Source organism: Crocodylus siamensis, chromosome 4 (assembly GCF_052110815.1).
Source record: "Crocodylus siamensis isolate JL-2025a chromosome 4, ASM5211081v1, whole genome shotgun sequence".
In the NCBI taxonomy this organism is placed as follows: Eukaryota; Metazoa; Chordata; order Crocodylia; family Crocodylidae; genus Crocodylus; species Crocodylus siamensis.
The window spans coordinates 57,843,103-57,857,724 of record NC_143398.1 but is presented as its reverse complement, the minus strand read 5'-3'; the positions used below and the strand labels follow the sequence as shown (position 1 = coordinate 57,857,724).

The following is a 14,622-nucleotide window of genomic DNA, read 5'->3' as shown; positions in this document are numbered from 1 at the left end:
CCAAAGGGCAGGAAGTCAGCTGGGGTCATAGGATCCCAGCAAGATAAGCATCCAATTTGCTCTTGAAGGTGTTCAATGTAGGTGCTTGAACCACCTCCGCTGGCAGACTGTTCCAGACCTTGGGGGCTCGGACAGTAAAGAAATTCTTCCTTATGTCCAGCCTGAAACGGTCTTGCAGGAGTTTGTGACCGTTCGACCTCGTCATCCCTTGGGGCGCTCTGGTGAACAAATGTTCCCCCAGCAACTGGTGGTCACCCCTGATAAACTTCTAGGTGGCCATCAGATCACCCCTGAGCCTGCGCTTTTCCAGGCTAAAGAGTCCCATGGCTCTCAGCCTGTCATCGTAAGATCTGTTTTCCTGACCATCCCATTTGATGTAATATCACTGCAAGTTCTGTTATTGTTCATCACTGCCAGATTTTCCTTTGTTGATTTGCTGTCTAACCTGTGTTTTATCATTGAGTGTCCCCACACTTGCTGCCTGGAGGGCCCTGTTGAGGGCAGGGGCTGCATGTTAACTGGAAGTTCACAGGGGACCGAGGCCTGTGCCTGAGTTCATGGTTAACGATAGTTATTGTCTTTGTAAACCTACATTTGTAAATAGCATATGTATATATAAGTGTATGTTTAGAAGTTTTATATAATATTGTATACTTAAACCTATAAATAGTTAAGTATCACTGGGTGTCCCTGGTCCCTGCTGTGCTCTGTAGGGAAAGGAGGTGAGCTGGCCTGCAGCTAGGCTGTCACGCTCCCACAGCATACACGCATCCGCTGACATCCCTTCAATTGAAGAGGGGCTACCAGCTGCTTACCACCTGGGTTACACAAAGGGAAAAGAACAGGAGACTCAATATGCAGAATTTCCCTTCACTGTCTCCAAGAGCCCCCAGATGAGTTTCATGGAGAAGGAGGCACTTTGAATTTAGAAGGGGTCTTCAGAATTCGATTAATAAACTGGCCTAAGAATCTGTGGTATTTGATGCTTGTAGTCTGATAAGCACTGGAGAGAATTGTAGTCTCGAGGGAAAAGTAATGCTGCAGATCCCTCATTGCAGATTAAATTTAGCAGACAATGAATGTGTGTTGGATGAATTGTCATTGTAGTGCACAGTGCTATCAAACTTCAGCTAATTACCTGCCTGCAAAAGTAGAGCCAATTGTCTATTAGATTTACACTTGCCTTCACATTTACTAACTAACAGGAAGTGTGTGTGTGTGTGTGTGTGTGTGTGTGTGTGTGTGTGTGTGTGTGTAAAATCAATCACAAATTGTTGAGGAAAGTTCTAACTGCTGAAGAATGAGATTTTTTTGCGAGGACGCAAAGTACCAAGCAGTAAAAGAGGCAAGAGAAATACAGATATGTGCAGTAAGAAGATAATGCTGAAATACCATGTATAAAATACACGTGTAAAATGTATATAAATAGCACAATGAAATTCAGTGTGCAGAATGTTCTGTTTAGGGTGGACTATCTTGAAATAACTTGAACTAAAGTGATTTATGTTTGCCTGTGCTACGTTCAATTATGACTCCACAATTGTTCTTAAAAAACGCCAGCAGAATACAGTAGTGTTGTCCATAAAATCCTTCACTTTAAATTACTCTGACCATTGTGAATGTCAGTATGCAAACTGAAATACAAAATCTAATTTGGTGCTGAGCAGAATGGCCCATACAATTTCCAGATTTGATATGGTTTAGTTAAATTCAGACGAAAAAGAAAAGGGCCCCATAAAAGAATGTTGTAGGGTGGTCTATGAACCCATGAAATATAAGGAAACCTACTAAAAACACAAAACTATGATGTATGGTCTTTTTTTCTGTGGACCCCCATTTACCATGTCAACCAATCCTGATCTGGTTAAAAATAGTTAGCTGTAATTTGTAAGGCAGTAAAGCTGCTGTTGATGACAGTTTCAATTGCAGAACATATTGCCTTTCTGCTTCTTTCAAAGTTTATGGATGTATGTGTTACTCTACCATGCAGCAGCAATACAGTCATCCTACTGCATATTAATAAAAAATATATTCCCCATCTCTTATAGTGCAGTGCCCGTGCTTAAGACAATCTAGTAGCAGGCAGCATAATGAAGCCTCAGTGTTCTGAACTCAGTGATCTTGTCTCTGTGCAACGTAAAAGATATGCAGTTAAATAACATATGACTACATAATTTCTATGAAGCAATATTCTTCACCATAATAATTACTATAGATAAGCCAAATGGGTTCATCAGTCTTCAGGTACTCTAAATCTGGAAAGCCAAGAGAAATGCAGATAAGTCACATGTTGCCTACAGATCTTAATATTACCCCCAATGATTTTTCAGCCACAAATCTTAATTCATTTTACAAACTATGAAGTATGGCAAGCATTGTTGTCCCCAAATTGTAGATGTGAGGAATAAGACAAAGACAAATTAAGTGAGCATCAAGAATCATGTGAGATTATTTAATGGCAGAAATGCAAGAATAGCACTCCTGAATTATGCTCCCATACTCTTTCTATTGAACAATGCTTAATACCATTGGCAAAGGATGAGCTGTTGTTTTCATCATATTATCCCATATGGAATTTCTACAAACAAATAAATCATTAATTTGCTAGACAAAAAATCTTTATAGTTAAGATTTTTAAATTACAGATTAATCTATTCCAAAATGAGTAATAACAGTGCAGAAAAAGTCAAGTCTTTCAGGCTAATCAGCTGTAAAATAAGCAACTGGATAAGCTGTACTTTTATTAATCTGTTTGTTTCTGATTGGTTGCATTATTTAGAATAACTAATCTTAGTAACTGTGTTGCAGTCAGTGGGTGCATCTGCACGTTCATCAATGTGCAGTAATTTCAGTGCATTAAGTTTGGTACTTGTGTAGCCAAGTACTAAATCAATGTGCCATAACCAGCATTACTGCACAGTAGCACCAGTGCACAGCTTTTTATTGACACTACTGTGCAGTAGTCAAATAATACTGCGCAGTGGTCTATTAGCACTGTTTCTACTGTGATACGTTCTGCATAGTATTATTAGGCTCCTGCTCATTTAGTGTCTCATGTAGACGTCCCCAGTGAGAAGAAACCAAACAGCTGGTGGCTTTAGAAGTTTTGAAAGTTTGATTTTGCTTCAAAATTCTCTCCTTAATTATAATTACTCTTGCAAGCTTTCTTTGAAGATAATTAAGCATTTTCAAAATGGTTTCAGTAAACTTGGCTGCAGCTGCCATCCTAGATTCCCTTTTAAAAGCAGAAGGGGGAAAAAAACCACGGAAGTTTTAAGACATTTTAAAGAGTTCATTTTGTCTTGTAGACATGTCTGTCACTACTTCAAAAATAAATGTTGACTGAACTTAGTTTTACCCATCGACAACATGAACTGAATTGAAGCAGAAAAGAATATTTCAGATAATATTCATACTTTTTCATTGTATTTACTGGAATACAAGACCAGGTTTTTTCCTTCAACTAGCATGGGGAAAAAAGCCTCTCATCTTACATTCACATACAAAGAAAACCCATGAAATACATTGGCTATAATTAAACTGCTTCCAAAAGCAGCATGGCTGTGTCCAGACGAGTGTAGCAGTGCGGTATGTGGGCGCACATGCAAACGTTCCCTGTACTGCTACCTTGTAGTGCAGGGGGGTTTTTTGACCTCAGGAGAAAAAGCAGGGCGGCAGACATGGTGGCAGCGCACGCTGCCCAAAACCAGAGCTTGGCCAGCCAGAGCCACACTCTAGTTGCTAGCCAGCCTCCCAGCTGCAAGAGCACCACAGCTGCAAACTTCTCCAGCACCCAGGACCCCAGTTAAGGCTGCTGGGGCCAGCGAAGTTGCTGGTCCCAGCCTCCACTACTCCACCTGGTGTAACTTGCTGTGTGCAGCTTCCACAGGTAAGTGCGCAGGATTGAGGCCCCCCATAGGGAGGGAGGAAAGGAGCTGTGCAGCACTGGGGCTGCTGCTGCCCAGCCCTGGGCGTGTGTGGGGGTTGGCACCCAGGGCAGCAATATGCAGTGACAGGGCCCCAGGGAGCAGGACAGGGTTCTGGGCAGCTTGTGAGGGGTGCAGGGTGGAGGAGCTGGCTCCTTGCTACTGTGTGGACTCCCGGGGGGGGGGGAGGGGTGACTCATGCCCCACAGATCTGTGTACGGGGTGGGGATAGGATGCCCACTGCAGGCTCGGGTTCCTGCCCTGCTGCCCTCCCCCATGGCACCCTACCCCCGCAGCAGGGCAGTGTTTGTATGTATGTTTTGACTGGTCCTTTTTTCCATTCCATTTTTCCCTTTGAGTGGTCATGCTCCCTGAAATTCCAAATTTTCTTTACTTCCTCAGATTAACTGGATTTTAAATAGTAAAACATATTTTTTTACTGATTCTGTGGCTGAAAATGCTAGAAGTTTTAGCTATTTTTAAGAAGATTTTTTTTCCTTTACTTGATTCAATACTATACTCCTCTGTAGGGAAGATCCACAAAAAGCATTGCAAAACCCAAAAGTAGCATGTTACAAAAAAAAGTTTGAAGAGGTGAAGCATTCTAGTGTTTTATTAAAAATGCCTTTGGAGGAATTTTTAATTCATCCAAATATTTACTATATTGTTTTCAGAAGAAAGCTCTTCATTTATTAAAATACTAAATACTTGAATTATTGAGCTGTTTAACATGCAACATGGTATAAATAGAACATGTAAGGTGCAGCTGGGCAGTATAACAATAGAATTTCTTTCCATTATATAACACAAATCAGGAATGACCTTCATAATTCACTATAAACACTCTCATGAATTATGAACCATTCTCCTATTAGTGGAAATAGTCTGTAGCACTTCCCATCCTTATATCTTTTATTTTTCTATCCCCTACTCTTGTTGTCATTATGTGGGTATCCAAAATATATGAATACATATGCCTAGTACATTTTATTTTCTAGGTTAAGAAAAAGCATGTGTAAAATTAGCTACTTTTAGCTACCAGCCACAGTGCTCCTGCAGCTGGGAGCCTGGCCAGTAGCTGGAGTGTGGTTCCCTTTGTCCAAGCTCTGGTTTTGGGTGGCACACACTGCTGCAACGTGTACCACCCCTTTTTTTTGGCTTTTTTTTTTTTACTCCAGGGTCTCCCAGGATCAAAAAAATCCCCTGCGCTACAAAGTAGTGGTACAGGGGAAGCCTGCCTGTGTAGTGTGTGGCACCATAGACAGGTCTGCGGCACCACATACTGCACATCCACACTCGTCAGGATGCAGCCTTGGAGTCTGAAACAAAGCTCACTGGAGCTGATAAAATTCCCCTCAGAAACTTTGGTTAAAGCACCTAATACTTGAAGCAGGTTCTCTATTATGTGCCACTGTGAGCTATGGCCAGAATTTGACTTGAAATATTTGGCATCCAGCATATTGTATAAAAACTTGAGGGCACGTATTTGATCTGTGTATCAAACTCTCATTCTCCTCAAAGAGGGTTCTGCTGATGCATTGAGAATCCTTGCATAGACCTTTCAGAGTGAGAGTCAGAAAGTACCCTGCAAAATGAATTGTCTTCTGTTTGGGCAAAATATGTTTATGTAAGCACTTTAGACCAGCTACCAATAGATACTAATTGACAGCATTTTTACAGAGCACTGCTTGTGAATTTACCCTTTTTGTACATATGCAAATAAAGTATTGTAAGTCTCAAAAAAGTTCATGAAACCCAAATGACTACTTCCATGTACCTTGTTGAGGGCTGTGAGGGGAGAGGTGGACAAATTCATGCTGTCTAAGGAAGAAAGTTTCCTTTTTTGAAATAGAAGTAATACTGACACCAAAGCATTAAATTAGCTTAAAGATTAACCGCTGCACTACAGAATTTAGACAAACTGACAGCAAAACGGCATCTTAGCATCTAAAAATAGAAGTCACTACTATCAATTAGCCTTAACTCTTTAATGGGCACTGACATAACCAATTTAATAGATTCTGGTAAAAAAAAAAAAAATACTACCTGATTTTTTTTTTTTTAAACTATTCAAGCATACATCCAATTCATCATACCTAATTAGGTGTTCTGAATTATCATCTTCAATTGTTACAAGTGTCATATCCTTTGATGGTATTGGCTGCATAATGAGAAACTGTCATAGTCTCAGTTGTCTGTGGGTTTGTGATTGATCAATTTTTGACAACAAAGAAATGTTAACAGGGCTGCATGGTGAAGCAGTCACTGGAAAAATCCCTTTCATAATGTTTCTATCTAAATTTGGAGCACTGCCACTGCCACACATGAAATAACAACACGATTGAATTTCCTTTTGCTGGCATTTAGCAGGACCTATGGGGGTGTGCAGAAATCAATGGGGGATCAGGACTCTGGAAAATTACATACTTGAAGAATTAATGAACTATAATTCCGTATTACATCTTCAATCACATTTTGCTTCCTTTTCATTAATGGAACTAAATTAGTTTTCCATGGACAGGGTACTTTAAAAATGCAATCATGCTTTTGCTAGGATACAAAAAAAATGACCTGTTTCATCGATAGGTTTATCCTTTCATGCTGCCTGACAGTAAGAATTTGTAGTGAAGAACAAAACTGCAGCATAAACTCAACCTGTTGAAGTGATTTGAAAATGATGTTTATGTCCCATGCGCTAACTAATTTGTTACCCTTTGGTCCAGATTATGGCTTTTGGCTGACTCAGCCAAATTCCTGCTTGAGTTCTGGGGAGGAGAATATGGAGGGGAGATAAATGAACAACCCATTAAAAGATCTCAAAAATCACTTCCTCCTATGCTGACCATTCAACTCCAAAGGTGGTGCAGGAGAAGGGAGAGAGACCATGGCACCGTATTTATCATTTCCCTTGCATCTTATTTGAAATGGCTTGTATTTGTATGATAATGCAGTCCTTTCATTCAAGGGTTGGGCCGTGCTGAAGTACAAGATGAGAAAGCTGAAAAAGTACTCTTCCACGATGTTTTCCTCGTTTTTTTGCACCTCACACACCAGCTTGGTCCATAGTCCGATCCTCCATATTTGAAAGATTTTTTTTCTCTCTCTTTAATTTTTATTGGAATGCTGAAGTACACACACAGTAATATCTACAGATCTGTGGCTCAGCTGGATCTCAGTACATGTGAGATGCTATGCAGTGAATGAAGGTCAGATCATACTTAGGATGCAATACCTGGTTTTTAAACATTCACAGTAACCTCAGTATACCAGAATGAAGTTCTAAAAGAAAATAGGCTGTAGGTTTTTTTTTTTATTCGAGGAGGAAACATCATTTGGCTACAAGTAGCAGCCTTAGAAGAGAGGAGTTGTGTGGTCTTTTCAAAACGCATTTAAAAGGCACTCAGAACAACTTTGCTTTTCTGGTAAAACAGGATTCTTCCTGGTTTAGTTTAGCTATCTCGACTTTTGTTTTCTTCTGGTTTTCATGTTCTCTGTATCATGTTTATATTCATACAGTTTAGATGTAATGGAGCAGTATGGAACTCCCAAAGGCTGGTATCTTGTTTTAACAGAGAGATCACTGCTGTATATTGAACTTGTTTCTGGCTCTTATGTTTCCCCACTGGGGCCTGAGATCTGTGTGAGATCTCAAATCAAAGGTCCAGTTGAACAGCAGGATCTGCTCAGCACTCATCTTATTAAAACTTCTCTATTACAAGAAAACCAACGAAAACAATTTTCTGTTTTTTAAATGTAAAAGAGAGTGAGCTACAACTTCCAGCAGGGAAAATAAAACATTTTCACAGATACTCCAAAACATTGCAGGAAATACATATTCATTGGATTTTGTGTGTATTTACTATCTTTTTGCATGGAATAAAGTCTTTCCTTATTGCCTACAGTATTTTCTGAAATCTGGGATGAGATAAACAGGTTTGGAAAATCCAGGCATCATCTGACACTTTCCTTGGCATTTTATTTTCCGTAATAAATCTTGCCATTTGTAGGTAACACTTACCTTTTCCACGTTTTGTTGAAAAAAAGTTGTTTCTAAAACAATGCTGGTATTTGGTTGTTCAAATGGCTCCTGGTAGGAAAAGACCATTTTGTGTTTACTTATATTTTTACCTAACTTTGAAATTGGTATGTCTCCTAAACCTATTGTGATATGTTTTGAAATAAGTTTGCTTATCAGAGGCATGTGCTAATAACCGGACTTAAATGCCCAGGGTTCCTGGAAGGTTTGTATTTGCATTCTAGTTGCTAAAACCAAGATTGTCACTTCCTGTTACTGGTGCTAGTCAGATGAAGCTGGGAGAGGCATGCTAGCATATACTATCATCACACCTTCAAATTGCTGTGTAGATATATATCCAAAGAACGTTGGGTGCAGTGGAACCCTTCCCCAGGAAATCTACCAGGATGGAAAAAAGACTAACTTAAAAATATTCACACCTTGGAATTTGCTGCTATCTTCTTAAGAAGTAAGCATTATCAGGCCTCAGTTTTTGTTGATTTGAAATATGTTGTGTGTTGGTTTATAATGCAAAGATTGTTATGATTGAGTTCTTCCCTGTTACACTGGTTCAATCCCACTGATGTTAGAGGTTTTACATAAGCATCCCTGAGAGAAGAATTGGATGCTCAGTGTTAAATATGAATTAGTAACATCACTCTATTGGGGCCTCTCTCAACAACTCTTGAAGTCAGAGAAATGAGAAGATAGTGTAAACCTGTCTCTTGCACACTCCCTGGATCTGTGCTAAGCCAAGCTTGACCACACATGGGAATTTGCGCCTACAGCTGGATAAAAGCTGGCAATTTTATACCATTTTGTTTGTTAGGTTGTTCTTTGATTTTTGTTGGTAATCAGCAAAAAGCTGTTAAATTGAAGCTCTTTAGGACCAGCTTTTTCTCCATTTCCCAATGGGCAAGGTGAAACTATTGTCATAGCTTAGGAAACAAGTGTTTCTTTGGTATAAATCATAATGATTTAAAAGGAATAAAGTCTTCTTTCATGCCAAAGGGAGATGCATGTCAAAAATTTGGAAATGCCAGGCATAATAGTTAGGTGCATATTTTATTAGAATAGCTTCAGTTAACAAGATTTTGGAAGTGTTTTTCAGTCAAAAGAAAGAGCAAGGAAGTCCAAAAATGATTTGTATGGCTGATTTTTAATTTTAAGAATCACAAGTATGCTTAACTTAGTTATTTTTAAGCACAATCACATTTGAAGGCAAGTTGCCACATTTTGTCACAGTGGAATGCCAGATTTTGGAGACAAAGGCAAAGTCTACACTCTCTTTTGCTCTTCCAGAGCTCTAGATTCTGGGAAAGATGGTTCCAGACTGTATTTCACTGGCAGAAATTAGCCCATTTCTACTGAGCTATAATGCTGCAGGGGCTCCTGGAGCCTTGTACTATCACACTGGTAGTGAGTGGACTTTACAGCTGCTCCCCAGCCTGAGGGGAAGGATTACTTCCACCAGCTGCCTTGGTAAAGTCTGGCTACTCAACATGGAAGGATGGGAGATACGGAAAAAAGGCACAGGCTGAAATCCTCTCTCCACTGAAGTCAGTGGGAGCCTTGCCATTGATTTAAATTAGGCCAGTGTTCCACCCAAAGACCTAAGCAGCAAATGCCCATGGCTTGACAAGTTGTAAGTTGTACATGTTGTCCTTTACTTCACATGCTGTATCCTACAGTTTTCCTTTTTTCTACATGGCTTGAGACATGCAAGCCTCCATCCTCCCTCCTCCCCCCATCATGACTTCTTGTGCCATTGTCCAGACCCTTTGTTACTAACATTCTCACAGACATGGAAGTTAAATACCTTTAATTAACAGTGTCATGTTAATTACATAAGAAATGGCTGAAAACATATCTAGTATATCTAGCTTTTTCAGAGGAGACAGGAGAGGTACTTGTCTACCTTGTTAGTATAAGATGGAGTTTGATCATTCCAGTTGATATAAATTGGCTCTGTGTCAGTTTGTGTCAGTTTTGCCTACCTTTCAGACATCACCAGTGTCCTCTGAACAAAGCACAGCCCTTCATTGAATTGTGCCATTCTTTACAAGGGATTTTTAGATCAAAAAGTTAGAGTAATGGTTTTTTCAGTAACCTCCTTATATAGGGTAGCATTCCATTTTCTTGTGCCTAACCAGTACAGCATAAAACAGGAGTTCATTAGAGCTGTTAATGTTCCACATAGCCTACTGATATACCATAGCCATTGGCCAGGCAAAACTTCAATCAGTTCTTCTTCCCCTGTCAACTCACACCTCTGATTGAGCAGCTGCAAGATGATTCATAGGAGAACATTTCACCACGGGAAAGAGAAAAATTACTTCTGGCTGCTTTCCCCATAGTAATAAGATCATTTTAGTTGTAGATCCTCACATAACACTTCCTGAGCCATCCTATGCTCATTTGAAAATAGAAATCCTTTTATCCAAATGTCAAGAAATTTTTCCATGAAATCAGCACTTCAGCTTTTTAAAATGCTCTCCTTCAGCATTTTCTTCGTGTTTTAACAGAGTTGTGAATTTGTCTTCTGACAGAGCTAGATTCTTTTGTAATTAAAGCTTAACATTTTTGGATCCTTAGGATGTGGTTTCTCACTGAAAGAAATCTGTATTCCACCAAGAAACATTCTGGAAAATATTTTTTCTGAGGATAGTTGTAATGAGAAACTCAGGGATTTCTTTTATTTACTGCAAAACCATTTAAAGATTAATGGATTATTTGGCATTGATGCAAAAAATGGTTACAGTAGAATGGTATTCAGGCAAGCAATCTGTCAAGAATATGACAATTCGTAAAGACCAACAGAATGCTTCCATCAGCACATTTCATGGTAGGCATTTGTACATAACTTTACCCAACAACTTTTTATACTGCAATAAGGAAACTGGAGGAATGCATTTCTTTGTTTATTGGCATCTGTAAAAGCACTTCATCCCAAGTAGTATTTCTTGTGATATAGGTTTGTCAGTTAGTTTGCAAATAAATACAGAATAGCTCCTTTGGCTGTCAGTTTACCAATGCTGACATGTCATTCAAGGCTTGTTTTTCCTGAATATAATCAGTAAGTGAACTCATCAAAATGCATAAACCCTGTGCCTGCAACGCTGTATTTATAATTATAAGATTTACAGTTTAAAAAAAATTGTCCTGAAGAGAGAAACACTAGCCTTCTTTAATTCGTATCTGCCTCTATAACCTACATAACCCCCTTTCTTCCCCATCATTCGTAATAAATAAATTCTACATTTCAGTAGGAGAAATGTACAGTCTAGTATTTTTAATGCATATGATTAAGTAGCAACCATAAAGATTCACATCCAGTCTGAACAACAACAGTATTCTACTTCCTTCCACCTTTGAGACTACATACTTCATTGATTTTTGCGGGGGTTGTAGCTTTGACCAACCCCAACAGGCTGTCATGTATTGAACATATGATCCCAAGCCTTTAGCACAATAACTTAGATCATGCACTCGCAAGCAAGCTAACTCTCAAACTGTACACTCCTCAGTGATGTGGGAAGTTCTAGGTTTCAGATCTTTCCTTCTTTTTTTTTTTGCCTTACAATCTGCCAGTGTCTAAGAGAACAAGGGAACACCAATAGCATAAGGTGTAGACTGCAAAGCAGCCTTTTCTCACCCCAGCAACATAATTCTCATTGATTTTTCTCTGATCTCTCAAAACTGTTCTGAAGTCTCACTGTCTCCTGGCTCCTCACCAGAGAAAGGCCAGAGTTTGTACCATATGAGAGACAGACAGACTACACTGCTGAAAGTTGTAAAGATTTGCCTTTTCTGAATCCTGTAGCAGGACTTATTTTATTGGTGTCTTGGGATAGATTGCAAAAATTGAAAATTCTGGTGATTTTTTTGCACTAAAGGATTTTTATTTCTAAGTTCCTAATACAGAGTAAGGACACCTTTTGACCATAAAAGTTTCAATGAGATAAATTACATTAGAATGTAATTCTAGTGAGCATTGTTGTAGCATAGTCAGAGTAATCTTTGACAGAGAAGGCGATGATCAGGATGAGCTATATTAATGAGATGTAGTAGACTATAATTAGTTGTAAACCATTTTAAAGTCAATACAGTAATGAGTTAACATTGAAAAAAATAACTATTAATGCAATCCTTTTAATACAAAAGTGTAGTATGTGAGTCGACTTCACATGTACCTAAAACACACAACAGCAATTTGCTCCCAGCCCCTACAGAAATAATGCAGCTAGAAAAAAATGTGGATGTTGAATGAGAGATACACAAAAAAGATATACTTACAAAACACTTATTATTTCAACTCCTTCAAACTGATACGTATATGAATTAGGGGTGTGCGAAGCTTTGGTTGCCGATTCAATTTGGAAGAGATTTGGTCTGAATTGGTGGCTGAATCATCGAATTGGAATCAAATCATGAGACCCATTAAAAACTCTGAATCAACTCGCAGCATCCGAATCAATTTGGAAAAGATTCGGTGATTCGGCATTTGGAAGGTGGTCTTGCTTGCAGGGAAACAGAAACTGAGAAGGGGTGGGGAGGAGTGGGGAACAGAGTGCTCTGATATTGACACCTGTAGCTGGCCAGTGACTGTGATCTTTCCCTGAGTTCCCTTCCAATCACAGTGGTCTGTGGGAGGATGTAGAAGCAGCATATAAAGCTCTCACTTTTGTGAGCTGTCTGTTTGGAAGCAACAGCATATGAAAGGTGCTGGCTGCAGTGGCTGACTTCCTAGTCATTCTCTTGATAGTCTCTCTTCTTGGAAAGGATTGGCTACACCTTAATAATTACCCTTGTCTAAAACACCTCTACATATCCCTATCCAATCCATTTCTTTCAATTTATTCTTCTCCCCAAATCCTCTTATTTGTTCTTGTTATTTCCCCCCCCCACACACTTTTTAAAAAAGAAAGCCACGTTATCCCTAGCAGTGTCTCATCTATCACTGTGCAGGAAAGCACATATATTACATACACACGCACACATATATTAAACAGATAGAAAATATATTACACACACACACACATTTTCCAGCACAGCAAACATTATGAAGCGTGCTGGAAAGGCAGGTGCCAGGTCTTTTAACAGGGGAGGGAGAAGGAGAGCTGGAATTTTCCCCTTCCCCCCAAACATAGATGCACCCTTTTTCCTGGCAGCCATGAGTCTTCTGCTGCCAGTGGGAGCAAGGAGGTGGAAGCAGTACCTGTCCCTGCACCTGTACCACGTCCAGAAATAGCTACCAGTACCAGCATGACAGTCTTCTCCATCCCAGTTTCAGCTTGCAGTGTGAGCCTTCCAGTGCCAGAGGAAGAGCTGGATCTGGAAGCAGGGGAACCAAGTGCCATTGCCAGGGAAATTCTGGGGAAGGAGGGGGAATCTGAGTTTTTGCTCCACACCCCTCAAAGTTCCCTTAGAGGCAGGTCTCCTTCTCCAGAAGGCACCTTGGAGGAGGTTATGGGGACAGGTGGCTCAGCTTCCCCTGTTGTTGTGCCTCTGCCTGCTGAGGAGGGGGATAAGGCAGGATCCCCACCCTCAACCCAGAAGTGTGGGGAGGTAGTGTAGTGTGGGATCATTTTGAGTTGGCAGATTATCCCAGGTATGCTACCTGCCAGCACCGCTGAAGGCAGATCAGCCTGGGCAAGGACGTGAAACACTTCGCCACCACAGTGATGCTGCTGCATATTAGAAGGCAGCTGATTTTTCAAGTTTACTGTTATACTTGGTATACAATACAGTAGTGTCCAGAGCTGCAGAAATAGTTATTGTTCCTGGTAGTGAATATCCCTATTTATTCTTATTTATATTCCTTAGTTCCTATATCCCAAGTCATTAATACCATTCAGATAGTAAAGTCTACCACTTGGTGTTCATTCTGTGAGAATAGCCGTTATTTTGTAATGGAAATATTGTTGCATAGGTAAGAGGAGAAAATCTGACCCATGATGTGAACTATAAGTTAGGCAGCATTGCAGTCCCTGCTGTTGGAAAACAATAAAATACAATATACTCACTTTATATAATGGATTAATGTGTTTAGTAATCAATAAGGAAGTGCTTGCTATATGTTGTATCTGCTGGAGGTGTCCAGAAATCCATTCAAGAAAGGGGCCTTTGGAAAATTTTAGTCAGTAAAAGGTGTTGTTTTAAGAAATCCACATTACAACAGCATGTTAAGAGAAAAAGGGTGTGTTGTATTATATCCTGCGGGCCGTGCTATTTGTTTGAACAGTTATTAATCAAGTTTGAAGTGACAGGGCTGGTATTGTTCTCAATACACTGAGAACAGGAGTAGCTGATTTTCTCAGAAAATCAGAAATTTCTCAGCTGAAATTGTAGAAATGTTCGCAAATGTAATGTTGGCAAAAGTGAGAGTGTACTGGAGACCTGTTCATTTGGAAGCTATCCTTTTCTTTCCGAGGAAATAAAATTTGAAGGAAGAAAATCGGGCATGGTTTGGAAAACATATTATTTAAGGTAAAAACCAAGGATGAAATATCAGATTCTGTTTTTTTCTGGCTACATGCACTCTCCCTTGAAAGCAGTTACACTGCCCAGTAGTTGTAACCTATGCTCTAGAAGGGCATTAATTCACTGGTTCAGGGAGCCAGGTTTTATTTTAGTATTCTGCTGAAATACAGAATACTGAAATGCATGGCCTGGACCTAT

At 39.7% G+C, this 14,622-nt stretch overlaps 1 protein-coding gene across 2 annotated transcripts in view; it reads left to right on the top strand.

Annotated features, from left to right (window-relative positions):
* Positions 1-14,622, top strand: part of NELL2 (neural EGFL like 2) — a 266,470-nt gene that overhangs the window by 219,333 nt on the left and 32,515 nt on the right. The window lies entirely within an intron of this gene.